The sequence below is a fragment of the Rhipicephalus sanguineus genome, chromosome 8 (genome assembly GCF_013339695.2).
Source record: "Rhipicephalus sanguineus isolate Rsan-2018 chromosome 8, BIME_Rsan_1.4, whole genome shotgun sequence".
Classification (NCBI taxonomy): Eukaryota; Metazoa; Arthropoda; class Arachnida; order Ixodida; family Ixodidae; genus Rhipicephalus; species Rhipicephalus sanguineus.
Genome location: NC_051183.1, coordinates 71600158 through 71627231, shown reverse-complemented (window position 1 = coordinate 71627231; position 27074 = coordinate 71600158). Strand labels below are relative to the sequence as shown.

General features: G+C 47.0%; 1 long non-coding RNA gene across 1 annotated transcript; it reads right to left on the bottom strand.

Annotated features, from left to right (window-relative positions):
- Positions 1-1767: 1767 nt before the first annotated feature.
- LOC119402079 (uncharacterized) lies at positions 1768-23646 on the bottom strand. The gene is made up of 4 exons (XR_005185627.2): positions 23437-23646; positions 11572-11748; positions 4272-4466; positions 1768-2109 (listed from the first exon to the last, which is right to left on the bottom strand). It is a non-coding gene; the product is annotated as an uncharacterized LOC119402079 (long non-coding RNA).
- Between the last annotated feature and the right edge of the window lie 3428 nt (positions 23647-27074).

The window sequence follows — 27074 nt, the reverse complement described above, 5'->3', positions numbered from 1 at the left end:
GGCTCTCCGTTGGCAATGTGTTTGCGTGTCGTAATGGCGAATCACATAAGCAGCAGCAAAGTTGTCGCACTGCTAGGCTTGCTGGCAAGCGACTTTCTTGTTATGCATGACGAGCAGAAAGATGCATTCGCCGAAGAAAAAAACGACGCAAGCATTGGTGATTGGTTCGTCATGCTTTTCAAAAGTGTGACAAGCTTGGTAGCGCCGAGATGATGCTACACCTTCTGCGACATCGCGGTATGGTGAATTTTAGCAAGGAAGCTGAGTAATGCGTCGCGCTCTCGAGCGCCTTCTCGTGGGTCGTCCTCTTTGGCTTCTCCAAAAAGAACGCCGCACGCGGAGCCCGTGTTTCTGCCTTAACTGTCGCCATTGCGTGTTGCCGCTGAGTGCCCTTCAATAAACGCCCTAACAAATTGGTGGAGGTGGAGAGAAAGCAGAGATATATTGCTACTGGTAGAACAGTCATTGTGCTTCACTTGACGTTTGGAAAGAACGTGGTGATTACGGATGACTTGGCTGTCGCTACGAGCTTCGACGTGTGTGGTATGGTAAGCGCGCCAGTATTTTTCGAATTTTTCGTGCCGCGCTACGATTCGTTCGCGGCGAAGGAACACGGCCGCAGCTGCCACAAAAATCGCTCCGGGAAGATCGGCGCGGAAAGGCCTGTTCCGGCGGATCTCGCTGCCACGGAACTGTGCTCGACGCCACTAGAGCCACCGAATCTGTCATGGCTCGTTCACACTGGGGAATCCGCCGGCCACAGCGACCGGAATGCTCCTGTCGCCGAAACACAGTGTCGTTCGCACTGCACGCGCACCGCGCCGCCGGATAGCCATATTGCGCCATCTGTCGAGTAAGCCATCAACCACGGGTTAGCGCGGGATGGATTCGCAGTTGCCCGGATGTTCTCATGATGTTGTCGCGGCTCGCAACTACGCCATGCAATTTTGCGGGTCTTCAGCGCTGCTACAAACGACCATGTACGTTTCAACGTTTTTTGCGACTAGGGCGTGCAAGGCAGCCACATCGCAATGCTTGAACTGGTGCTAACTGCATCAGAAACAAAGCCACATAGACAGCAGTACTCGTACGTACCAGTCAGTCCAAGCTCGTTGCCAATTTTATTCCGCAAATCGTCCTTCAGTAAACTGTCCTTGTGCTTCGGGTGGCGTTTGTCGTAAAGCACGAGGTAGTTCCGCACCATTTCGATTAGCAATTCCGCTATGTGGATGTTTTTCGACTGCGACGGGACGAGCGTGTCGGACTTGGCCGCCATGTTTTCAAGTTCCGCGGCGAGCGGATCCGGCAGCGGTTGCCGCTAAAATCGGTCCGGGAGCGATCCGCGCGGAGAGGGTCGATTCGGCGAATCTCGCCGCCGCCGAACCGGATTCTGCGGCTTTCCGGTCGCCGGAATGCTCAGTGTGAACGAGCCTTCAGTGTGAACGCGCCGTGGCGCGGGAAAAACACACCGCAACGCAAGGCATGATACGCAACGCATCACAAATGCATAAGAGGGTTTTGTGTCGTGGGTTGAGAACAATGCCAGTGAAAAAATTGTGAGCTTCGTAAGGCGTGCAGAGATATGTGACCAATAGCCGAGGGCATGATCAGCATTGACTTTATATTTATGCGCCCACTTCCGGCTTGTACATTATCAGTTATATGCGCTCAAACTACGTAGTCTGTTCGAAGACTTTTGTGAATGTGTTCCAATATTGATCAGCAGTCAAATAAATCATTATATAACAAAAAAATTAACAGGTCAGGATGCACTTGTTTCAGATGTGGTTGAAGAACTTTATTTTTCATTTTTAGGTTGCAGTATTCAGCACGCAGCTCGATGGCCAGGCATCTACGCTGGGTGCCGTATTGTTGGGAACCTTTCACAAATAGGCACCAGGAGTCCCCAAATACGCGATAATCATCCAGCATGGTGGAACCTGTTCCTATGTCTATGAGTGTCCTCCGATGGCCAGGTATATCCAGGGGGCAGCGTTTTATTTTCTATTATATCTCGAAGTCGTTGTCGAGCTTGTGAAGAGCTCACTCCGGGTCTTTCCTTTTTCGGCTCTGTTTCGTTAGGTCTTTTAGGTGGGCGGTCTTTGACAGCTGGATGAAACAGAATGTAAGTAAATGTTTTCGTAGGAAGCAGGTAATACTTCCAGAAAACTAAAATTTGTATGTGACATGGAACATCTATATTTGATAGGTAACAGTAATTTTCGTGCAGAACTTATTTCGCACACACATATCCTACAGTTCAATTACCGGGAATTGTGCTTTGGCTCCCCTTATTTGTGGCTGCTAACTTTGCTTACTTGTCAAAAAAGGAAGGAAGAAAGACTCCTCACGGTGGTATCTATCTGAGGGGTAACTTATATAACTGGCTACTAAAACGTTATGAATGCCTCGTTTCCTGAATAGTGATCGAAATAGGTAAGTGTACTCCAGCTCACATTTTACTGCACAAAAGTTGTTGTTGGTTGCCAATACTCGCAGGATGCATATTATTTAAATAAAATTTTCAGGCTGTGTTTACACTATAGTTATCGATGAGGTGGCAAATGATTGTTTCCTTATTTTTGTTAAGACTTGTTGAGACTAACTTTTATTCCTTACTGCTGGCAGCTTTTCGATAGCGCAGCTTTTGTCACTTTCATATTTCTTACTATTTGCGATGGACCTCTACAACACTCCTGTATACTTGTACAGACTCTAGGACTTCTCTCAAGCTGCCAGTGTTTAGTAGACACACGTTTCATGAGTTCCTGGTGCCTGAAATGCGATCAATAACTAAACTACGCGCACTACACATGTTGCTTATCTTAATTACGAAAACTGGCTTATGACGTGTTGTTCTAGAAAGAAGTCTTCTAATGAGGCCTCGCGCGCTGTGTTACTTGTCAATGCCGCCACGTGCATTGCCCCACTACGTCATCACGTGTTCTTTCAGTCTGCAGTACAAAGCAACCCTTGCACAAAAATCACTCGACTAATTCGGATTTCTTGCCTGAACGACATTTTAGGGAAAATTATACCGGTGTCACACGGTGACTTTCGATCGCGATCGGGCCAAATCCGAATCTAATTTTTCTTATCGTGATTGGCTCCCGTATGCAAGCTGCGGTCGTGAGCCAATAAATGTTTAGAAAGTTTATTCCCATCGGGCTGAACCACAATCAGCAGTGCACCGTGTGGCACCGGTATCACTGTCCTTTGGATTTCTCCTCTAACTAGAATGCACGTGCTTGCTCACTGCCGTTTGAGCGCAGTGAAACATTCGTGCCTGTACAACTGCCTCATCAATGAGGCACTTCATGACATATTCAGTTATCGCAGAACATACCTTCCCCAGTAAAATTTGTAGCAAATGTGAGCAAACGGCGACAGAGCACTTCTAAGCCCCTTGGAATAAATAAGATAGTTTGCGAATACAATTTCTTGCAAGTAATGTTGCTTTAAAGGCTCTTAAGGTGGTAGAGTAATGGAACAAAAACATTAGCTAAATGGAATACATTTTATATCTATGCTACCGGCATGTAGTAAAATGGACGTTAAAAATAAGTCGCTTCGATTGTCCGGTTCCTACTTTAACAACACAGACATGTAGAGCAAATCATTGTTGGCAGCTTTTTTTTTTCAGCGTTCAAAAAGACGGTAGTGCCCTTCTGTCGACGACTCACAACCAAATAAAAGGAGCGAACCAGCTGCATATATCTGCAATTGCAATAGCCACGCAGCCCGATGTTTTAAAATGTAATGTTTGATGCGCACATATGAAACGTTTCCCGGTGGTAAAGTAAGCGATGTTCCAGGATGTAATACCTCGAAAATGGGAACACTCCGTTTTATTTTTAGCTTGTCGCGCTGACGTATCGATAAAACTTATGTGTCTCACACTAGGCGTAAATACATGACAGCCAAGCCCATCGTATTTTCAAAGTTCAGAAGGGACAAGTATTTGACCGTGATGTGATAAGAACAAATCTGAAGTTGTATGCTTTTTTTTTGTAGAGCCAGATTTCGGCAATATTTCGGTTAATCAAGATTGCTTTCCAGGGACTACTCCTACTGTTCTAGACAAGAAACTGGCATTATTTTTAAGGAAGAGCTACCCTATTGCGATTGTTTACTCTGTACCATCAGGTCAAGTGCGTAACTAATAATTATTTGGAAAATATTTCAGCTCCATATCACTGCAAAAAAACGTTTCAATTTAAGACATGCTGTAACGAAGAAAACTTAATAAAATGCAGCTCATGATAACTTACCATGACATCTTCTTCTGCGGAAGTCGTACACAAATAATCGATTCATATCTAGCTCGCATCCTGTGTAGTAAAGTAGTCGGCGCATTTTTTTAATCAAGCGCTTCTTAAATTCAAGCCATGATTTTTGACAGGCGCCGCCATTTATAAGCCAAAATCTGCAGTTCTTATTTCCCCATTTCGGTCTTCTCACTCGCTCTGTGAATGTGAGCCAAGAGAACATAACCAGGTGAAACTATCACTTTTCTGAGCAGCGTTAATATTTATATAGCTATATATCCCGAGAAATGGCAAGGGAACAAAGCAAAAAATATGTGGAAAGTTTGAGCTATGTTGCGCAAAGCTTGGAACAGCAAAGCACGGGCCCGTCGCCGCTGGTACTCCCCGTCGACCAATAGGTCTAGCTTTGAGATGCGCGGATTCCTTCTCGGGAGTACGCGCTTTTATTGCGATAGCAATTATATAAACAGTCTCGGCTGGTTTTTGCCGTCACCGTCGCCGCCGTCATGCACCGTATATGTATAAATATGTATATGTGTACACACATACACACACACACACACACACACACATATATATATATATATATATATATATATATATATATATATATATATATATATATATATATATATAAAGTCCCCCAAAAAATAACTGAGAAAAAGGCTTCCGAGGCGCGGAATCGAACCAGCGACCTCTCGATCCGCAGCGCGTGCCGTTAACCACTACGCCGCAAAGCGCACAGATGCTTTAGGCAGCTAGCGGCGAGCGTTATATACACACCTCTTACCGCTGGCAGAACTCGGAGACGGCAGGCGCTTATAAGCGTTTCTTCAGTATCAGCGAGATGACGTGAGGAGCGCAACGGCCGCATTTAGAAGTTGTCGGCCCGCTCGCTCGCTTCTTCTAATATTTGCGAAGGGACAACCTTGCTCTTCCACTGTCTGCTCGCGCGGTAGTTGCAGCCGGGGGGCAGATGTGTAGCAGCGTGACCATCACGGACCCCTTTTCTTGCGATCGCCTTGCAGCGAAACTGTGACTTCTTTTTTAGGACGCCCCATGACTGTCTGGGAATGATCGGGGGGCAGCCAGGCTATGCAATATAAAGGGGAGGTTGCGCAAGATGTCTCCGTCGGTTCCTTACCCGACGCTCTTTTTTGCCCGACATGAAGCCTGTAAAGGGTCTTTCCGCGAAGGTGTGTCAAACACAGGTGTAGATTTCTTGTGGGAACAAAAAAAAAGTGCTGTTACAATCTACTCGCTACGCCATAAATCATCGTATATTTAAGTGCGGAGCACTTTAGGGGCCTGGGCTATCGTATGCTGTCGTATGCTGTCATCGCTTGGCGTAACGCAGGCAAAACGACGTATAGCATAGCCATCTGTCGCATAGTGAGCGCGCGCTCATGCCAAGGAGAAGTCTTCTTCGTGTTCTTCGAGCGCCTTGATGACGATATCAAGTGCGGAGCACTTTAGGGGCCAGTGCTGTCATAGGCTGTCGTATGCTGTCATCGCTTGGCGTAACGCAGGCAAAAGGACGTATAGCATAGCCATCTGTCGCATAGTGAGCGCGCGCTCGTGCCAAGGAGAAGTCTTCTTCGTGTTCTTCGAGCGCCTTGATGACGATATCAAGTGCGGAGCACTTTAGGGGCCAGGGCTGTCATAGGCTGTCGTATGCTGTCGTCGCTTGGCGTAACGCAGTCAAAACGACGTATAGCATAGCCCTCTGTCGCATAGTGAGCGCGCGCTCGTGCCAAGGAGAAGTCTTCTTCGTGTTCTTCGAGCGCCTTGATGACGATATCAAGTGCGGAGCACTTTAGGGGCCAGGGCTGTCATAGGCTGTCGTATGCTGTGGTCGCTTGGCGTAACGCAGGCAAAACGACGTATAGCATAGCCATCTGTCGCATAGTGAGCGCGCGCTCGTGCCAAGGAGAAGTCTTCTTCGTGTTCTTCGAGCGCCTTGATGACGATATCAAGTGCGGATCACTTTAGGGGCCAGGGCTGTCATAGGCTGTCGTATGCTGTCGTCGCTTGGCGTAACGCAGGCAAAACGACATATAGCATAGCCATCTGTCGCATAGTGAGCGCGCGCTCGTGCCAAGGAGAAGTCTTCTTCGTGTTCTTCGAGCGCCTTGATGACGATATCATGTGCGGAGCACTTTAGGGGCCAGGGCTGTCATAGGCTGTCGTATGCTGTCATCGCTTGGCGTAACGCAGGCAAAACGACGTATAGCATAGCCATCTGTCGCATAGTGAGCGCGCGCTCGTGCCAAGGAGAAGTCTTCTTCGTGTTCTTCGAGCGCCTTGATGACGATATCAAGTGCTGAGCATTTTAGGGGCCAGGTCTGTCATAGGCTGTCGTATGCTGTCGTCGCTTGGCGTAACGCAGGCAAAACCGCGTATAAAAATAGAAAAAAAGAGCAACCAAGCGAGCAATAGCGAGAGAGAGAAAGGAAGGGGAAAAATAGGAAGAAAGATAGAAATAAATAGAAATAAAGATAGAAAAAAGGAGAGAAATACTGGAAAAAAGAAAAAGCAAAGAAAGAGAAGAGGAAAGAAAGAGAAAACCGAAACAAAATCAAGAAGGCTGCCCAGCTCCGCACTTCCTTCAGGCTTGGCACCAATCGTACGAAGCTACCTTAATTTTTTTTAAGAAATAGGGAAGCACCCGCTATGCCATCATTCGTCATTATGCGGAGAGGCGTGGTGATATCCGCTACACATCTGTAAGACATTACCTGCACTTTGTGCTGTGGCGGATGACGATGAAGAATTATGGCTGAGCCCTTTGTAATGGGTTGGAAGCATTGAAAGACCCACTCGTTGAACAATTTGCATTGTGTGACGCCTGGTTATAATTGCTCTCCATTACCAGGCTACATTACATTTGTTAACGAGATTCCTTGCCAGACATGACGCCTGTATAGGGTCTTCTTGCGCAAGAGTTTCCAGCACGGGCGTGACTCTGTGGTAGCATACTAGCCTGCCACATAGAGGGCCCGTGTTCAATTTTTTTTCTTATTTCGCCCGAGAATGGTTACCGATACCGGCGGCGGCGGGGGCGGACAACAAGGGCGCCAAAATCGGCTGTTGTTATCTCATAACAGCTTTTGCTGTAGAATACACCATGCCCACAAAATAGTCACTGCTACCAAATGACGCTGCGCATAATGAACAAAAATCTCCCTGGAGATTCCGTCACTCTCTTAACATCAAGCACGAGTTCCCCTTCCCTGCAACGCTCAAATTATTTATTGCAAGAACTTATGCTACTCACGACAGATATTACAACACTACCGCGAAAAAGAAAGGCTACTCAATAAAAGTACGGAAAACACGGGTTCTTCTAAAGTGCGGTGCTTGAGGCCTAGTCAGGCGACTCATAATGTCGCCTTTAGTCTCCTGCACCACGACAATAATGTATTGTCAAACAAATAAATGAATGAATGAATGAATATCACATGCTGCATATTGGGGGGGTGTGCGAATGCAGCGATAAATAGAATCGCGTGGTTATGGAAAAAAAATGCATCCAACGCGAAAAATCGAACGCCGCACCGATCAGCGCCAACAGAGAGGAAAAGCATTAGACCACTATGCAAGGGCGGAATGGTTAACAGCCCACTAATGGTGCAGTTACACCATTCTATATTGTATTTTTTATGGCGATATCATTTATATAGACACTCTCGGCGGGATTTTACCATCACCGTCACTGTCATGTTTTGTATAAAGTCTAAATACCATCGCCTCCAGCATCGTATGTTCTACATGCGAGTAAAAGCGCACGGGCACTTAACTAACGCGGCTGAAGCAAAGATGAAACAAGCCGGTGTCCTGCGTCGCACGAAGGGCCCATGCGATAACATCGCCGCTCATAGGATACCTGTCGTTGATGGCTCCTCAAGCAGAGAGGAAGCGCCCCGCCCGTATTTCGTCGGGCGAAGGAGCATGAAGGGTGCCGGTGGGGTGAGGGGGGGGGGGTCTGCGTCGCTGGAGCACCAACTGTGAACTTTGATCGTAACGGGTCGCGCGCGCTGTCTCGACAGGCGTGAGTTGACGGATGTATAGCCATGTGCGTGCCATGCTCTCACTGCTTACTTCGCGTTGAGACTACAGACAGCATGGAAACCACTTCACTCGCTGCAGCGGCCGTATTGCATTACACCAGCGCTTCGTAGAGTTACGTGAGATTCAATGAAAAAAAAGTGAACTGCTAGTCTTACTTCATATAACGTTCTAATTAGTTGCTATCGCATTCAATAATTAGTCGCTGTCGCATTCAAAGCTTCAAAGTCAGTGGTCCTCATTGGTGTTGGTCAACCTTCCCTTCAGCGCTATTCTATCCGCACACTCTGAAACATACTGCTGTGTGTTTGGGTAACCCTGCATTAACTAGATAGTTACAGAGTGCAATTCAAGGTGTCATCACTTGTGACCTTGTGACTGGCGCCTGAGCGGTCTACTGAATTAATGCAGCCCGTAGCGGTTATCTGTCGGCTGCATAACCTGCGCATCAGCGGTATGCAAATTGTCATGCGGTTCACTTAAAAACGTACACCAGAGTTTAGGCTTCCTGTCAGCGTGGCTGTGCGCGTTAGTCTTTTGCGCCACTTTGGACAGGCGCTGGCACGCAATAAGCCGACCAACCAGTGGACGGCAGCCGCAGCCACCCCATCCAGTGTTCAACAAATGCAGGACAGTACAAGTGCCTGTGCAACAGGACAGTAAAAGTACCTGTGCATTTAGGCACGTACTAACGCTGAACCTAAGTCGTAGTCCTCTCTCCAGGGGCGTAGCCAAGGGGGGGGGTGGGGGGGTTCAAACCCCCCCCCCGAAATTTTTCAGTTTTCCTTGCGTGTATATACACGTACACATACAAACACACGCACGAACATACTTAAAGTATGGTTGAACCCCCCCCGAAAAAAATTTCTGGCTACGCCTCTGCCTCTCTCGAATGTCCGATGGCCCCGTCTATGAAAAGTGATCTTCAAAAGGTTGCGAGTCGGGCTAGTTGGTTAAAGTTGATATATTAAAAACGCTTGATGTGAGCCGGTGTAAAGACGACGGTATCACAATTGGCATCATGTAGCGCAGTGATTTGAAACACGCGGTCCGGGTGTCTATATGGGATGGAATAATATGGAACGAAGACGAGACTGCCTTCGTCCCATATATTTTTTTCTGAATAAGTATGTTGATGTGCTACACATACGTGACTGGTCCCAATAATTTTTTTATCGTGAGGCACTTCATGCGGTCACCGTGTATTGAAATAGAACGGGGAAACAGATACTGCATATTTCAGAATCGACGTCCAGATTGCAGTCATTCTGCAGATTAGTAAAATCTCCTTCAGAAATGACCTCCATACTAGATGTGGGAAAGCCTGCCTTTCAAATGGCAATGTCTGGTGCCATTTTGTACAATATACCACCTCTCCAACCCCCCCCCCCCCTCCTTCCTTGAACGCTTTTACCTGATTCACTGCTTCGGCCCTTGCGGGACTAGATTCTGCGACTGCAGCCCACTAGTTGAGGTGAGTTCGAGACCCCTGGTGTAGTGCTTTACTGACAACGGTAATAATTTGTTGAATACAGTAGGTAGGTAATAGCAAGGTCATCGTCCGCACACGCCGCACGTCCAGCTTAAACCAACATGAAAAGCAAATAGTGGAAGCGACAGTATGATTGAACGAAAACTAAGCCGCAGTCGCACGCACGCGAAATCGAATTGAAAAGCGCCACAACTATCGCAGAGCAGTTCTGCGGAAACCAGCAAAGTGTCGGAAAGGTTAAAAAAAGAACATTGTCTACACGCCGTTCGTAGCACGAAGCTACAAGGAAGCTCATATGGATTTCTCAGAAAGAAATCTTCTTAGTTGAACTATTTTTCTGGTGAGGGAATCGAACCCGGCACCAACGCCTTTTCGAGGTAACCTGTCTACTAATTGGGCTGAGCAGGGTGCTAGCAATTAACCGTTCTATCTCCATGCCGGTTTGCGCAGAGCTGATTGTAATATTCAATGCCGACGTGCTTCGAGTTGTCGGTTGATCACGCTACCAATGACGCCGCCAGTTTCCGTTGCTGTCTGGCAAGTAATAAGTACAGCTGTCGAGGGCGGCTATGCAAAAAGGCAATCGACTCGGACCTTTCTGCGGGCAACAGGTTTTCAGTTTTTTACCATATAGTACACATGTTATGAAGTACTGCAGAAAATGTCGCAGTGCGCGACTATTTCCTGATTACTGCGTTGCACAGCGACGATTGCACACAGATGTTCTCAGTCGCATACCTAATAAATAGGCTGTGTAATAAACACGAGGACCAGAAGGAAACGTAGCAGAGAAGAGCAAACTATCAGCTGAATTCTTATTTGAAGAAACGTGGACGCTAATACGTGGAAAAAATTGATATCTCCACCATGACGTCATGAAGCCTCTAACACGACATAAAGGCACTTTCTTTTTCCGCAAGTGCCACCGATGTGCAACTGATACACGTGTATTCTGCGCGGCCAATGTAAAAAGTCTCCAGGATCTCCATTTCTAATCTGTGTCCGGATCGTGCAAAAAATTTGGTCCGTTTAAAGAGCAGACTGCAAACGCAACGCTTTATGTCGTGTTAGATGCTTCATGACGTCGTGACGGTGATATGGGTTTCCGTGCATGAGTATTCATGTTTCTTCAAAGAAAATTCAGTTGAGTGTTTGCGCTTGTCGTAGGTGCTTCCTTCTGGTCGTAGCGTTTTTTTTTTCTTTTTGCACGGAGTATTCGTTATGTATGTTACACCAACTCGAGGGCCCACATCAAGCTCCTCCTGGTTCAGTCGCATAAATAATAATGATATCTGGGGTTTAACGTCCCAAAACCACGATATGATTATAGGAGACGCCGTAGTGGAAAGCTCCGGAAATTTCGACCACCTGGGGTTCTTTAACGTGCACTTAAATCTAAGTACACGGGCGTCAAACATTTTCGCCTCCCTCGAAAATGCAGCGGCCGCGGCCGGATTTGATGCCGCGACTTTTGAGTCAGCAATCGAGTGCCATAACGTCTAGACTACCGTGGCGGGGCTCAGTCGCATAAACTGCGCTTGCGAGTACTGCTAGTAGAACAAACAAAAATCAAGAATGGAAGGGATCTCATTAAAGGATTCAACAGGCGCTTTCTATGGAGCTTCGAATATGCTGACATTCTTGCAAGCTTAGGAAGGAAAGTATAACATTTGCAATGAAAATTTGTTATTCCTAATTAGCAAGCTACGATCAGGAATATTAAACTGCATTAGGCATACTTACTCATAGGACAACTACTTAAGCACTCTTCCTCACTCTCAAATCTGTTCTTGCAATCCGAGCATACAAATCCATTCTCGCACTTCTTACTTTCTTTGTTATAGCTCCAGCTCATGAGAATAGTATCGCAGAGTTCCACAGTTGGTTCCACTAAACATCTTGGGTGGAATATTTCTTCAACTGCATGAAAATAAAACGGTTAAAAGCACTCAAACTCTCTGTGTAGGATTGCAAGGTTTTGAATGTCATTATTAATTAGCTGTGGTATAAACAGGCGCAATACGTTAAAAAAAAAAACCAGCTTAAGTAGAATAGTTTGAACCTCTCCAAGCTAACCCATTGATGCGAAGGCAATATCGCTTAGCAGCGCACAATATTAATTTCCCCTGCCTTACTACCAGGCTGCAAAGCAAGTGTTTACAGACACGGCCACATGTTTGATAGAGTTAGCGCTAATAACCGTCAAAGATAACAAAACCGTGGCCCACCGCGGATGGAGATGCTGTTGTGATATGTTCGTATTGCCATATTCATTATTGCGCATCTTATTTCTTTAGGAAAGATCCATTACGATTTATAAACGTGTTTGAAAAGTGTGAATGTTGAAGAAATGGCTTCTATGTGGGGACACTGTAAACCATATTGGTCCCATATAGGTGTTTTTCGGCGTCTATAACTCACACCCGTACACCCCACGGAATGGGCGCAACAAGCAGGATTACACCCTTTTCATGGGCACACTTCCTGGACTTACACCCTTTATGCATCAATTTCCAAGGGTATAATATCAAAACCACACCCTTATAGCAAAAGTGCAATGGGGGACGGGGAAGAAAATTTAGGAAGGAGAGAAAAGTCACCGCTGCAGCCGACGTCACTGCTCCTCGTTTTATATCACAGACGGTGAATCAGTCCGGTATCTTTAAGAAGGCGCAGCAGCACTTTTGTTTTTTTTTTAGGAACTGTGATGGGCAGTCTCATGGTCGCAATATTTTCTCTACAATGAAACCGCTTCTGTCCATCTGATTTAGTGCAGTACGGAGGCGAATTCTTGTCTGCGTAAATCGAGCAGTAACAGCGTTTCTCTTCGCGTTTCACGACGCTTTGAAGGAGTGCATATTGAGTATCGGTGTTTATTTTGTGTTTGTTGGTGCCATCTTTGCGCGGTATTCATCATATGCGGTGTACACCCCCTTTCGGCTTAACAACTTCAGCTACCGCGACGGTTAAATCATGATCATGGGCGTTAGTCGACGGTACGGAGATATGCCACTAGGCGTCAGCGCCAGTGCGTCCTCAACAAGCGGTGCTATATCTGCCAAAGAGCAGCAGACATTGTGCAAGCTCTCATATAAAAATGCACTATAAACGATCAACCACATCTGTGACGACACGTTCCACTTTCGTGTTATACCAATTCCTATGACGGAGAGATCAGCCATCTTTTTGTTGATCAGATAAGTTCAGAAAGTATCTTTGCGTTAAATGTTTAAGAAGTATAGACCAAGAGAATAGTCGAAAAGACAGCCTTGACTTTGCAACACTACGAAGTAGACGGAAGGCGTCTCGTTTAACATTCTTTCATAAGTTGTATCACAACCCTACGCTTTATACTACCTCATTAATAACGACGCCAGATGCAACGTCTGCACGCTTCGACCACTCATTTAAAGTTCGTCAACCGTTCGGCCGTACTGCTCTACTTCGTTTTAAATGCGAAGCATTTCTTAGCGAACTTCTGCGACTTTGAGCGTATCTATCTATCTATCTATCTATCTATCTATCTATCTATCTATCTATCTATCTATCTATCTATCTATCTATCTATCTATCTATCTATCTATCTATCTATCTATCTATCTATCTATCTATCTATCTATCTATCTATCTATCTATCTATCTATCTATCTATCTAGCCGCCTACGACTTTGTGCTCTCCTGGTCGCTTGGTTCATCGAATGTGCACCAAAATTGGTATGGCGTAACATGACTGTATTACGAACATAAATGACAAGTCATAACATGAAAATCATGACACGCATGTCATGTACAGCATGATTTACATGCCACGCTCATGGTGCGCTGGCGGCCGTTTCGCTAGTTTGATATACACCAAAATTAGTATCTTGCGACGTGAGTGTGTGACGAACATAAATAACACGAGTTAACATAAAAATCATGACACGCATGTCATGCACAGCATGACTTACGTGCCACGCTCATGGAGCGCTGGCGGCCGTTTCGCTAGCTTGATCTACCCCGAAATTGGTATCTTGCGACGTGACTGTGTGACGAACACAAAAACTCGAGCTAACATGAAAATCATGACACGCATGTCACGTACAGCATTACTTACGTGCCACGCTCATGGGGCGCTGGCGGCAGTTTCGCTAGCTTGATATACACCAAAATTGGTATCTTGTGACGTGACTGTGTAATGAACATAAATAATACGAGTTAACATGACAATCATGACACGCATGTCATGTACAGCATGACTTACGTACCACGCTCATGGAGCGCTGGCGGCCGTTTCGCTAGCTTGATCTACCCCGAAATTGGTATTGCGCGACGTGACTGTGTGACGAACATAAAAACACGAGTTAACATGAAAATCATGACACGCATGTCATGTACAGCATGACTGACGTGCCACGCTCATGGGTGCTGGCGGCCGTTTCGCTAGCTTGATATACACCAAAATCGGTATCTTGCGACGTGATCGTGTGAGGAACATAAATAACACGAGTTAACATGAAAGTCATGACACGTATGTCACGTACAGCACGACTTGCGTGCCACGCTCATGGGGCGCTGGCGGCCGTTTCTCTAGCTTGATCGACCCCGAAGTTGGTACTGCGCGATGTTACTGTGTGACGAACATAAATAATAGGAGTTAACATGAAAACCATGACACGCATTTTCCTCAATGGCATACAAGACGATGTATGCAGCTCTTTGCTGGCTGCTTCGCATTACATCGATTCCGACAATGCGTGGGATCTGCCGGCTTTTCCTTTCTACATTTGGCAATCCAGGAGTGGAATCAACTGCCGAGAGCAATAGCTGAAGAAGTTAATGCTGATAAATTTTCAGAGGCACTAAAGATATTCCTGTTGCCCAGCATAAACCACTAACATATCCACAACATTCTCAGAGATTATGACACATTCTTGCTTTATTACGGTGTATTCAAGTCCATCAATGAAATCATCTCACGCTTCAGTATATATATGTCCGGATCGTTGTATTGCTTTCTGGAAATACTTGTTGAAGATTATTTTGCTTGCTTTTCCCACATTTTTTTATTGAATTGTATACCCTTCTGCAAGTGTTTTGTGTATATATTTTTTCTTCTTCTTTGCTTTTCCCACGTTTGTGGGTGAAAATTATATACTTCTTCTGCGAGTACATTATGTAAATATTTGTCTTTTTTTGCATATTCTCACCTTCGTGACTGAGAACGCATACGCTTCTTCATACAAGAGTGATTATACTAGTGTTATTAGCACCGCTATATTCTTTTTCTGTGTATCCAATATTTGTTTTCATTGTACTAAGTTACCCCCCCCCCCCCGATGTAATGCCCAACGGGCCTTTATGGTAAATAAAATAAAAAAAAGAATGAAAAGATACTTTCGCATGCGAGCACCCCAAAGTTTTAATGTAATTAGTTGAAAGCAATGTTCAAAAATGAAGGATAGTTTGCTGTCCTCCGTGGTGATTTGGTGATCGCAGCTTTGTAAGGAGTTTGCTGCGACGCTAAAATAATGTTTAAAATTACGTGCACGCACACGTTCCTACATTAGATGACTATAGATAGGTGGTGGTAATTAACGTATTTTTCCCTCGATCATTTGCTCCTGTCGTGACTGAAAATCTAGATACCTCACGCCAGCATCGTCACTTTGAAAGAGAAAAGTGAACATACTTTGGAAGTACGACAGTTTCAAATTTTTTTCTAAGAGCCATGTGCCACAATTCAATGCCCTTCGAGTCGTTCCAAACTTGCAAATCTGAATAAGAGCGTGAAATACGCAGGTATTCCTCGGCAAACCCAAAGCATCAAGGAAGAGCCATATGTTCGTCCTGTAGAGGAGTCTGTGACGTTTAACTCGAAAACCAACTCAATTTTCGGATTTCCAGTTTGGGTAGGGTGCAATTGGTACTGATCGTGACGTTCTATTTGCCATTCCAATTAATCTAATTCTTCTGAAGGGTAGCATTGTGAACAAATCCTATGAATACAGGAAACTTCGATGGAAACTGCAAAGTCAAGCGCTTCAATTTTTTAAGTTGCCCGCAAAAGCTGTAAACCGTATTGCACATGATTCAATACATTCAAGCGTAACCTGTGGTGTACATATCTGCTGACAAGAAGTAGACTCTTTTTAGACAGCGAAATAGCAAGGAACCATGAAAATAAACGTAGCTACACGAGCTTAACAGCACTGGCTCTGCCCTACACTTGTGTCCTTGTCCGCTACGGTACAGTCACATCAAGTTAACATCAAGTTATAAGGAACGCAGTTACCACAACTTCAAATGACCAAGCACTTAGCTGATTGCAACGGCGGGAGAACGATGCTGACAGTGAAAATGAGAGATCTATACAGGTGCTGTAGTGAAACTCTTGCATCGTTCTGCCAACGAAGAGGCCGTTATGTACATTCGCTATTTTTTAATGCTCAAATACGCTGTCACATACTAAAAGCTCCCAGTGGAACTGAGCCTTTTAATTGAAAACTTTTACCGATTTGATTCCGCCTATGGGCAGACGAGGTTTTATTCTAAACGAATTTGTTGAGCGAGGACGATGTCCCACTGCTGTAATCACGGTTAGGCATGTGTACACATTGATGTTATTGCAGCGGAAAGAGTGACAGAGGATAATGTCGTGGTCGCTACTAGTGCGCCCCAGTGCCTGACTTACTGGTGGCGCCATATGCTCTTTCGTTACGCCACCTTTATGTTAATAAAGGGGGGTCTTCGTTCTGGTCACGAGCTGGCTGGTCGTCTCGGATCTCGCTCCTGGCTCGCGCCTCGTTGCCTCTTGCGTCCCGACATGGTGTCAGAAGTGGTTGCAGCTGAAATAGCTGCATAGATAGGCTACTGCGCATTCCGGAGCAACGCGGAAATGGCCCAGGACGAAACCAAAACGGCACAAGGTGACGGCGATTACGTTGAAGCACTGTACCTTCGTCTGTCTCTACGACGTATGACCTTGGGCGCTGAGCCTGGCTCAGTACTGTTGCCTGTAAATCATCTGGACGTACCCAAACTCTGTTCCCCGGTTCTAGGGGTGGCAATGGTCGAGCGCGATGATGATCATTGAAATCCTTTTCGTAACGCTAGTTACGCGCATTCCGGAGCAACGCGGAAATGGCCCAGGACGAAACCAAAACGGCGCCTCCTGCAGAATGGCTCAGCGCCTCTCTACGACAGCCGGAACCATTCGACTTCTCCAACGCAGCAAGTTGGCCGTCTTGGAAGTCGCGTTATGAAGATTATGCTGCAGTGTCAGGAATACAGCGAGCCACGTCCGACGTGCAAGTACGTTCTCTCTTATACTGCATGGGATCAGAAGCGCGTCCACTACTGGAAACGTTTTCTCTCGACGAAGCATCGGGGCGTTCCTATGACACTGTGGTCGCGTGTTTCACGGAACACTTCGTTCACCCCGTCAACGAACTATATGAGTCGTCTCGCTTCCACAAACGGACGCAATTACCGGGCGAAAGTGTAGACGCATACTACGCCGAATTATGCCGGCTCGTCAAACGCTGCAATTACCCCTCTGCACTTGCCGAAGAGAGACTCGTCCGTGACCGGTTTGTGGTAGGCCTAAGGGATACCCGTCTCTCAGATACCCGTCTCTCAGATCCAGATAAGACAGCTCTGTCTGAATGCTCCATTAAGCACAGAAAACCTTTTGTGCAGTGTGTGACTAACGTTGTATACCGCATTCCTCTGTCTTGTGGCCGTGCTTACATTGGGCAGACTGGCCGCTGCCTAAATGTCCGGCTTGGAGAGCACTGTAATAAAGTGGGCAACTTCCCACCTGACGGCTTCCTGGCGCAACACTGCCATAGTTGTGCGTGCAAACCGAACTTTCAGGGAACCGTTGTCGTCAGTAGGAACCGGTCCGAAATTACTAGGCTGTTCATTGAAGCCGAACAAATCGATTATCTTGGAGACGCTTGTGTTAGCAATCCCTCAATGTCCCTGAGTGCTAAAGAATTACAGTTTCTGCGCATGAATAATTAAATTTGCTTGTCATTGCCTGTGCATCCTGTTTATCTTCTCGTGAGGTGAATTCCCTGGTTGTTATCAAATTGTTGTTTTTTATGAAAGAGTGTTCACGTGACTGTAGTGCGCAAAACTGGTATATGAATCGGCAGGAGAATGAAATAAACCATTGTTGTTAGTAGCGCCAGTGTGTGTACGTCTCTTCATTCTGTCCGTGTCCTCGTATGCGCTCAACTCATTCAAGTCTCAGAACAACTTTGCCGAAATTCGAAGCTCTCACTGAAAGACGCCTAGGTACAAGCCCGCCAAGCCGAGGATGCCGAAAAAGAAAAGATGGCTCAAGCAAGCTACCCCACATCGTCGCATATCGAGATTGACGCTACTCGGCGTTCCATGGCAAAGCCTCGTGACGCGCCCATCCATAGCCGTCCAGACGCTTGTTCTTTTTGTGGACGCTCACTCCACCCGCGGTCCGAACGCCCGGCACGACACTCACTCTGCAATAATTGTCGTAAACGCGGACATTTCGCAGAAGTTTGCCGCTCACGCAAATCGCACGGGAAACAAAACAAGCTTGCATCCATCCATCTGCACACCCCCGAGTCGTCAGCAAACGCGAAGTACATCGACGTCACGGTGGACAACTACACGGCTTCGTTCAAAGTGGACTCTGGGGCAGAGGTTTCGGCAGTGCCACATGACTTTCCCAACCTGCCTTCGAAGCTCGATCGCGTTGATAACCAGCTAACTGGCCCAGGGAACCAGCCGCTGCGAGTACTTGGCTCTTACACTGCGCAACTCATCTGGCGAGGCAAGACCAGCGCTCAACGCCTGTACGTCATCCAGTCGCTCACCGTACCGTTACTGGGTTTCCCAGCCTTACAAGCACTACAAGTAGTGAAATTCCTCGGCGGCGTTGACACTACCGCTGCTCAGACGCCTCAACCAGAGCTTCATGCAAACTTGTTTTCCGGGCTGGGGACCTTAAAGGGGCCCTGCAACACTTTTCGAGCATGCTCAAAAAGCGCTGCCGATCGGTAGTCGAGGCTCCCGAGAACAAGCGAGCCAAATATTATAGCGATGCGCACGGCCTGGAATTTACAATAAATTCTCAAGGTCAGCTGAAAATCGCTCCCTCTTCTCTCGACAAATGATGTATTAGTCCGCAAAATATGACGCGATTGTCGGCAGTTCCACCATTGGCTGATGTTCTAATCACGATAACACCCTCATTATTACTTTCGTTGTTAATTTTCAGTTCAATAAGTAGATAATATGTATGTTTATATTCTGTTATCGCGTTAAAAACACCGAACAAACATTAATATTAGCACTTCCGGTCTCACCGACAGCTCGTCTGCTCGTAGTTGCGTGGTTCCGTTTTCTTCGCCATGCGCAGTGCCGAAAACGTGAATATTTCTGTGGTTTTGACCATCGCCGGTTGCTGTTGAGAGTGGCAGCCGTTCGAGTGTTGCCTCGTCAGCTGGGAACTGCATCGTCGGCACGTTCTCACGACCGACCGAGGCAGCCGTGCAGCATGTCTCCGATAACAATGCTGGCGTCCGGTAATGACGGCGCTTCGGGGTCGTCTGCCAGTGCCGTCTTACGAGGCGGTGTATCGGAGTATGGGCCGAAACCGATCTCAGCTGTCATTCATTCCAAACGAGCGCGCAGGTTTGCTTCCATGGTTGGCAAAGCGATGAAAACACTACAGCGTTCGAGGTGCACACCCAACATTACCAAACCGACGCGCAGTTTTCAAGCACGCGCGATACGGCTCCGCTCGACGAGAACGACGCAAGCCGACCGGAAGTGGCGGCACAGACCGCGTGGTTGCGCCCAGACGTCAGAGAGAAAAAAATGAAGAACAAATTTCCGCCGGCACTCTTGGGCGGAGCCTCGCTCGTCCGCGCTCCCACCCTCGACTCGCTGCCTAGCTCTCCGCGCGCTCGCTGCGTTGAGTTGAGGGAGAAAGCTGTGGAACGTGATCTCTATAATTTGGTAACGCCACTTAGACTTGACGGATTCGAAAAATTTTTGCGGCATATGACTCGTGAAGAGTCATACGTCAACAATGAGACTATTCCAATATAACTAAGAAAGGTGTTACAGGGCCCCTTTAAAGGAAGAGTACACTATTCGACTGAAGCCGGATGCAGTGCCCTTCTCGCTGAGTGCTCCTCGACGTATTCCGATTCCGTTACAAGCAGAAGTCAAAAGTCAGCTCGATAAGATGGAAGCTGACGGAGTTATCCGACGCATTGACAAACCTACACCTTGGTGTGCTGGACTAGTGGTAGTCCCCAAGTCCTCGGGTGGCTACAGACTTTGCGTAGACTTGACTCATCTCAACGAATTCGTGCTTCGTGAAAGACACATCCTACCCACCGTCGAGCAAGTTCTCGGTCTACTGGGCAACGCAACGGTCTTCTCGAAGTTAGACGCAACGTCCGGCTTTCACCAAGTGAAGTTGGCCGAGGCTTCTCAAGAATTCACTACATTTTTAACGCCTTTCGGACGTTACTGTTTTTGTCGCCTCCCTTTCGGTATAACTTCCGCCCCTGAGTATTTCCAGAAACAAATGGCAAGGATACTAGACGGGCAGGAAGGGGTTGCGAACATGATCGATGATGTCCTGGTTTTTGGACGGGACAAGAAAGAGCATGATATCTGCTTGCAACAAGTACTTTCTCGTCTGGAAAAGGCAGGAGTCACACTCAACTCATCAAAGTGCAAGTTCGGCGTCTCGGAGGTCTCTTTCCTAGGTGTCATCGTTTCGGCGGAAGGCATCAGGCCAGATCCCGCTAAGCTCGAGGCTCTACGCTCAATGGAGCCGCCCGAAGATGTCGCAGCTTTACGCCGTCTCCTTGGCATGGTTAACCATCTGGCTCGGTTCCTTCCCCATATTTCGGACGTTACTGCTCCTCTGCGCATCCTCCTGAACAAGAATACAGATTGGACGTGGCAGCGCGATCAGGAAGCCGCCTTCCAAAAAGTCAAAGATCTTCTCACATCCGACCGGTGTATGGCAAAATATCACCCTGCTTTCCCAGCAACCATCTCAACGGATGCCAGTTCTTTCGGTTTAGGCGCAGTGCTGCTACAAATCCAACCTTCAGGGGAGCGCAGACCGGTGGCTTTCGCATCCAGATCCATGACTCCTACGGAGCAACGTTACAGCCAAACCGAGAAGGAAGCCTTGGCTGTAACATGGGTGGTGCAGCGGTTCGACGAGTTTGTGCGTGGAATCAAGTTCGAAGTCGAAACTGACCACCAGCAGCTAGTATCACTGTTTGGAAAAATGGAACTGGACATGCTTCCGCCCCGAATCCAAAGGCTTCGCCTGAAACTGATGTGTAACCAGTTTTCCGTGCTTTACGTTCCAGGAAAGTTGCTCGCCACCGCCGACACGCTGTCTCGGGTACCCCCTAAGAAGTCTAGTCCCGTGGACCTTATATAGCTCTTCGCAGCTGATGCTGTCGTTTGCAGCTCCGAGGTTCTACCGATAAATGTAGACGACTTGAAAAGAGCGCAGAACTCTGATGGCGAGTGCCAGATTCTGGTAACTTATGTCCAACGAGGGTGGCCACCGAAAAGCAAAATGCCACTTCACCTTACGAGGTATTACTCAGCTGCCAACGAAATCTCAATATGTAATGGCCTTCTACTTAAAGACACCTGCATTATCGTCCCTCCTGAACTGAGGCCGTCTGTGTTGATACTTCTCCATGAGGGGCACCAAGGTATCAATCGCTGCAAGGCTAAGGCCCGTGAGTGCGTATGGTGGCCGGGCATCTCTGCGGACATCACTGCATTAGTCTCCAAGTGCGAACGATGCACCTCGATGCGTGCAAACCCTGCGGAACCTCTCATTCCGACTCCCCTACCCGGAACTCCATGGGAAGTCTTGGGCATGGACCTGTGCCATTGCAACGGACAGACTTTCGCAGTTGTCGTGGACTACTACTCGCGATACCCGGAAGTTGTGACGCTCAGACGCACTACGCGGGAGTGATCAGAGAGATCCTCAAGAGCTTGTTTGCTAGACATGGCATTCCCAGGATCTCTCTGATCCGACAATGGACCACCCTTTTCCTCACACGAGATGGCTGCTTTCGCACGGTCCTATGGGTTTCAACTCGTAACAAGCAGCCCTCACTACCCTCAGTCAATGGGGAAGTGGAGAGAATGGTGCAAATAGTCAAGAACTTGTTCTCAAAAGCCACAGACCCCTATCTCGCTCTCCTGGATTATCGAGATACACCCGGCAACAGCGGATAATCTCCTGCACAACTATTAATGGGAAGGCAGCTGAGGACAAGGCTATCAAAGACAGAAGAGTTGCTCCAACCAGTGTGGCCGGTGCCAGAGCATGTAGCCGAAAGAGACAAAGCCAACAAAAAGCGTTACGAAAAGGATTTCAATGATCATCATCGCGCTCGACCATTGCCACCCCTAGAACCGGGGAACAGAGTTTGGGTACGTCCAGATGATTTACAGGCAACAGTACTGAGCCAGGCTCAGCGCCCAAGGTCATACGTCGTAGAGACAGACGAAGGTACAGTGCTTCAACGTAATCGCCGTCACCTTGTGCCGTTTGTCAGCTCGACTGCCCCGAGTAGGACTGAACACCTTACAGCGCAAGGAAGCGAAACTAGTGTTGTGCCCCCTAGCTGTCCTACTGCCGAACAAGCCGGTGAGCAACGAGACGCTGACGGTGGAGATCCCGTGGTTCGCACAAGAAGCGGTCGTCCGGTAGTTCCTCCAGACCGTTTGAACTTGTAGTATGTGACCATCACTCTGAAAGGAGGGAGATGTCGTGGTCGCTACTAGTGCGCCCCAGTGCCTGACTTACTGGTGGCGCCATATGCTCTTTCGTTACGCCACCTTTATGTTAATAAAGGGGGGTCTTCGTTCTGGTCACGAGCTGGCTGGTCGTCTCGGATCTCGCTCCTGGCTCGCGCCTTGTTGCATCTTGCGTCCCGACAGATAACAGGAAGGGCTGTTGCTGCTCGTGTTCCTCGTCTGTCTGACCTCTACTGCGTGGCAAGCTTGAGCCTTCGCTATGAATTTTGTGGCGAGTGAGCCGTTTCTTCGCCGCACAAGATTTGTAAGCTAAAACAAGGTTTCACGAAATTTGATTAGGAATAACATGAACACAGATTTCAGGTCTAAGGTGTCTAACAGTCTCACATTGCAGGTTTAAGTGGAGAAGGGAACGAAAAAAAAAATATATTGTATCCCACTGCGTCATTTGCGCAATGCTGAGAGATACAAAGGAGTTAAAACGGCTATTTCGCAAGGCGCTGTCACGCACTCAGGAACGTCGTGCTTTTTCTTTTCAGTGTAGAAAAGAAGCAACACGCCATTCAAACGGAATCTTTATGAAACAATATTAAGAGTGTAGCAAATAAGAGGCAGAAAACACTTGTATGTAAATGTGTATTTAACTGGGCATAGTGGGTGACACTTGGGTGGGCTTAAGAAAACACCAAACGAGCGTGTTGTCTTTCCTTCACTATGGTGCTGTGCACAGGTACTTGTACATATATTTAGTACAAAAAACGCACTGGTTAAATATAAATACCCATTCGTTAATTATGCTTGAAGCCAACTCACCATGGTCACCTTTCGAACCTTTTCGAATAAGCCTTGGAAAAAGGAAAGGGGGGACACAAGCAAATAAAACAATCTGTAATGGAAGCGCATGACCCATTTCATCAAGGGACCATGCCCAAGGACGCAGCTATGCGGAATTATCGGCTTCCCACTTCGCCGTCTCCAATTCACAGTCTTGAAACAGGTCACCCTCACCGAATGCTCGCACAATGCTCAATATTCAATTTCGTTGAGTTAGTGACGTTTGCGTCACAATTAGTTGAGGTACAGGAAATGCGCGCAAGCTGAGAGCCGCGGTATTCTTTTACGCTGACAGCGCGTGCGCATGTTTTGCAGCCTATGCATTTTTAGAACAACGGTTCGTTTAAACAAAGCACGTTACTTGAGGGTTTTAAAGATACCTGCCCTATATAACGTCCATATAAGAAAAGCAAATACGGCTTGTGCGTGTCTCCGCAGCTGCATCGCGACCTTTTTCGACACAATCACCAATGCAAGCCGTACATGCGTCGTTCTCGGGTAATGTGACGCAGCATCGCCAGCTACTCCAGAATTTTTTCGATATGTTCTTTGGCTCGTTATTATGTAATCATGGAAAATTCTTCAATGGGTTAATGATACTAGAGTCATTGGCCAATTGACCGAATGAAGAGACTGCATGGAACAAACACAAATGCTGGATGCTTAGGGCCAACCATGGAGAGTTTCTATTTTTAAAAGGGGGGCTGTTTAAGTTGCAGCTTGCCCATGCGGCGTTGGCAAAAAAAACTCACCTCGCGATGACGTCACAGCGCGTTGCCAAACGACCACCTGGCCCAGCGGCGCCAAGCTTCGCAACGCCGCGCCGATCCTCGCATAGCTTCACGCAACAAGGGATCGGAAAGAAAAGTGAGGGTGAGGAGAAAGGAAAAGATGAGGAAAGAGGGTAAAGCACTGCATAGCCTTCTGTAGTGTAGTATTGCAAGGCGGTGGGGAAAAGAAGTACTCAGGATGTATGTTCAGGCATGCATCTAACGTAAAGCGCTGAGAGATGTGCTTGTCCAAACACAAGGTCAGAGTTCAACTATCTTCGCGATGTCCATTTTACGGAGTTTTCTGTTCATGCAGCATAATAAGCGCGACTTTAGGCCACGTTCTTCGCCGCTTCAACAAATCTCTTAGAATACTTCGTAGCGCGTTTACCTGTACAGCAGAACCCCTCTGATGCGTTCCCGGGTGTGTGCTACGTTTTGCTGGCTGTCACGTAGTTTTCGGCCGGCCCCGGCATAGCTCCCATAAATTACGATGCATTGGGACCCCGCGGTCACTTCGCAACTGTGGTACCATTCCCGCATTGTACGTGGCAAACCGGCATTCGGAGACGGCCCAGGCGGCCATGTTGACTTTTTACGTGGCTTGGCTTGGCCCGCTTGGTGGCTTGACGATTGAATTGGCCGACAGAAGCGGCGAGCGCGACATCTATGATGCGTTTTATACCTCGCCACCTGAAACAAGACCTCCGAGATCTTTATTTTTCAGTTAAACCTGGCATATACCAAGTGTTCGGGTGCTAAAGTTTCTTCATTTGACGACGCCGTCGCCATCTCCGGAATTTTTTTCATCGACGATATCGTGGCCTAGTGTGCTGATGCGTGCGTCAGTGATGACGAAGTTGAGGAGCTTTTGACTGCGACTCTCACTTCTGACTCTCACTTTTGACTGCGAGATGCACGCGGTTTACATATATGCATAGATGCCCTATATTTACAGGCAACCTGCGGGCTTCTGTTTTGTAACCTTGCGTTCTCTTGTGTTAATGTCTGTATGACTTTAATTTCTAATAGCTCAGCAAGTCTATTCTGTCTCTTGAAATAGTTACTTAATTTTCATCTGTTGCCGTCTCTTCTTTAAATCTTTAGTAGTTAGGAGAGCTTGCCTAATTTCTACCTTGGTGCATTATCTGCAAATAGAAATGATACTTCAAAATTATTTTACTTTAAGTTTTTCTTCATATCCTCTATGTCTTCATTTTGTTCTCAAGCATTGTATATCTTCTCATTTGCAATTGTGGATTCATAACAAAGTAATTAGGCACAACTTAGCATTCCATCATTCACGCACACGTAGGACGTACTGGTAGACATCATACGAGACGTGTGGACAAACTTCACCAGGCAGGTCAATTCCTGTATTTGTGACGCGGTGAGACGCATTCAGTAAGAAGGAGGAGGTGTGGCCCTTGCTGTGCATCGTGTGACCGAACGCAGCTTTTACTGAGAAAAGAAACTCAAGAAGAGCGCCACAGACAAGGAGTGGAGAACACACACACGCAGCGCTGTGTGTGTTTTTCGCCAGTTGTTGTCTGTGGCACAGTTATTGTTTCTTAACCAACCAAATGTTCTTAACCAACACGCCCAAACTTCCACCCTTCATGATGAGGTACCATATAGGTTATGTTGCATAGGAAGGTGTGGGAGCTAAAAGGGAAAAGTGGCACACTAGAACAGAAGAGAAATGTTAGAGAAGAAAGGCAGAGAATAAGAAGAAAAAGAGCAAAACTGTTTGTACTGTGGAATTTCAATCGTGACCTTCCAAACTTGCCTAGGGAGCTTGGCAAGCTTGGATAGCCGGATGGTCGTGTCTGATTGGCGTTTTAAGCTTTAATCTTTCGGCTTGCTTATTGTATTGGACTTCCTGTTATCTAAACATAGTAGGAAGGCTATATAGGAGGAAAACGCTTTAGCGTTGTTTTTTTAACACGAAATTGTTCTATGCCGGGGTCCACCAAGACTTCAGTGACGTATTTCCGTCACGGAAATGACGTCGAAAAAATGGACACGATCAGATGACAAAGAAAACTGAAGAAAAGAAGTTCCGTCAACGGGAGTCGAACCCACGACCTCTCGGTCCGCGACAACAGATGCCGAGGGCGCTACCACTGAGCCGCGGTCATACACAGGGGTCTTACAACCGCGTCTTTTATATCTGACATTTTCCTCTCGCAGTGCTCTTGGTCGGCGGGGTAGTGTCGGCGTCTGTTAGCGTTAAAGTGAAGTTATGCTTCATGGCTGCAGCCTCAGCGAAAAGCTCCTGCAACGCGTCGTTGCTACACATCCGTCCTATTCTGTGCGTTTCGAATAGGAGAAGTGTAGTTTTGTCAACGCCTTAGCACACCAAGAGGTGGCGACCTTAGCCCAAGCCTCGGCCTCACTCATGGAGTTCATCCATATTAAAAATAGCCCTGTGACACGGTTCTGCATCGCCTGGCTGTAACACCGCGTTTTCCCGCTGAAGCTCGCACCGTGAAAAATGGCGGCCGGGCTAGAAAGGAGACACGACGTGCGTTGCGTTTTCCTCTAGTCCGGCCATTACCGCAAAGCTACCACAAATATTTGTTTTACTTTTACGTTTTACTTTTGTATCATACCGACTCCTATGACGGAGGAATCAGCCATGTTTTTTTTGTTATAACTAAAATATTTGCAAGAATGGGAAAAATCATTAAATATGCGCTTTTTTAGGGCTTTTTCGCGAAAGTGGCGCCGCTTTTTTCCCATGCTATTTATTAAGAATGTGCGTAATGTAATACATAGCGAACAAAACACTCAAGGACGCCTCTACATGCGTGCAACAAGCAGTACACAGGAAGAAGGTTCAAA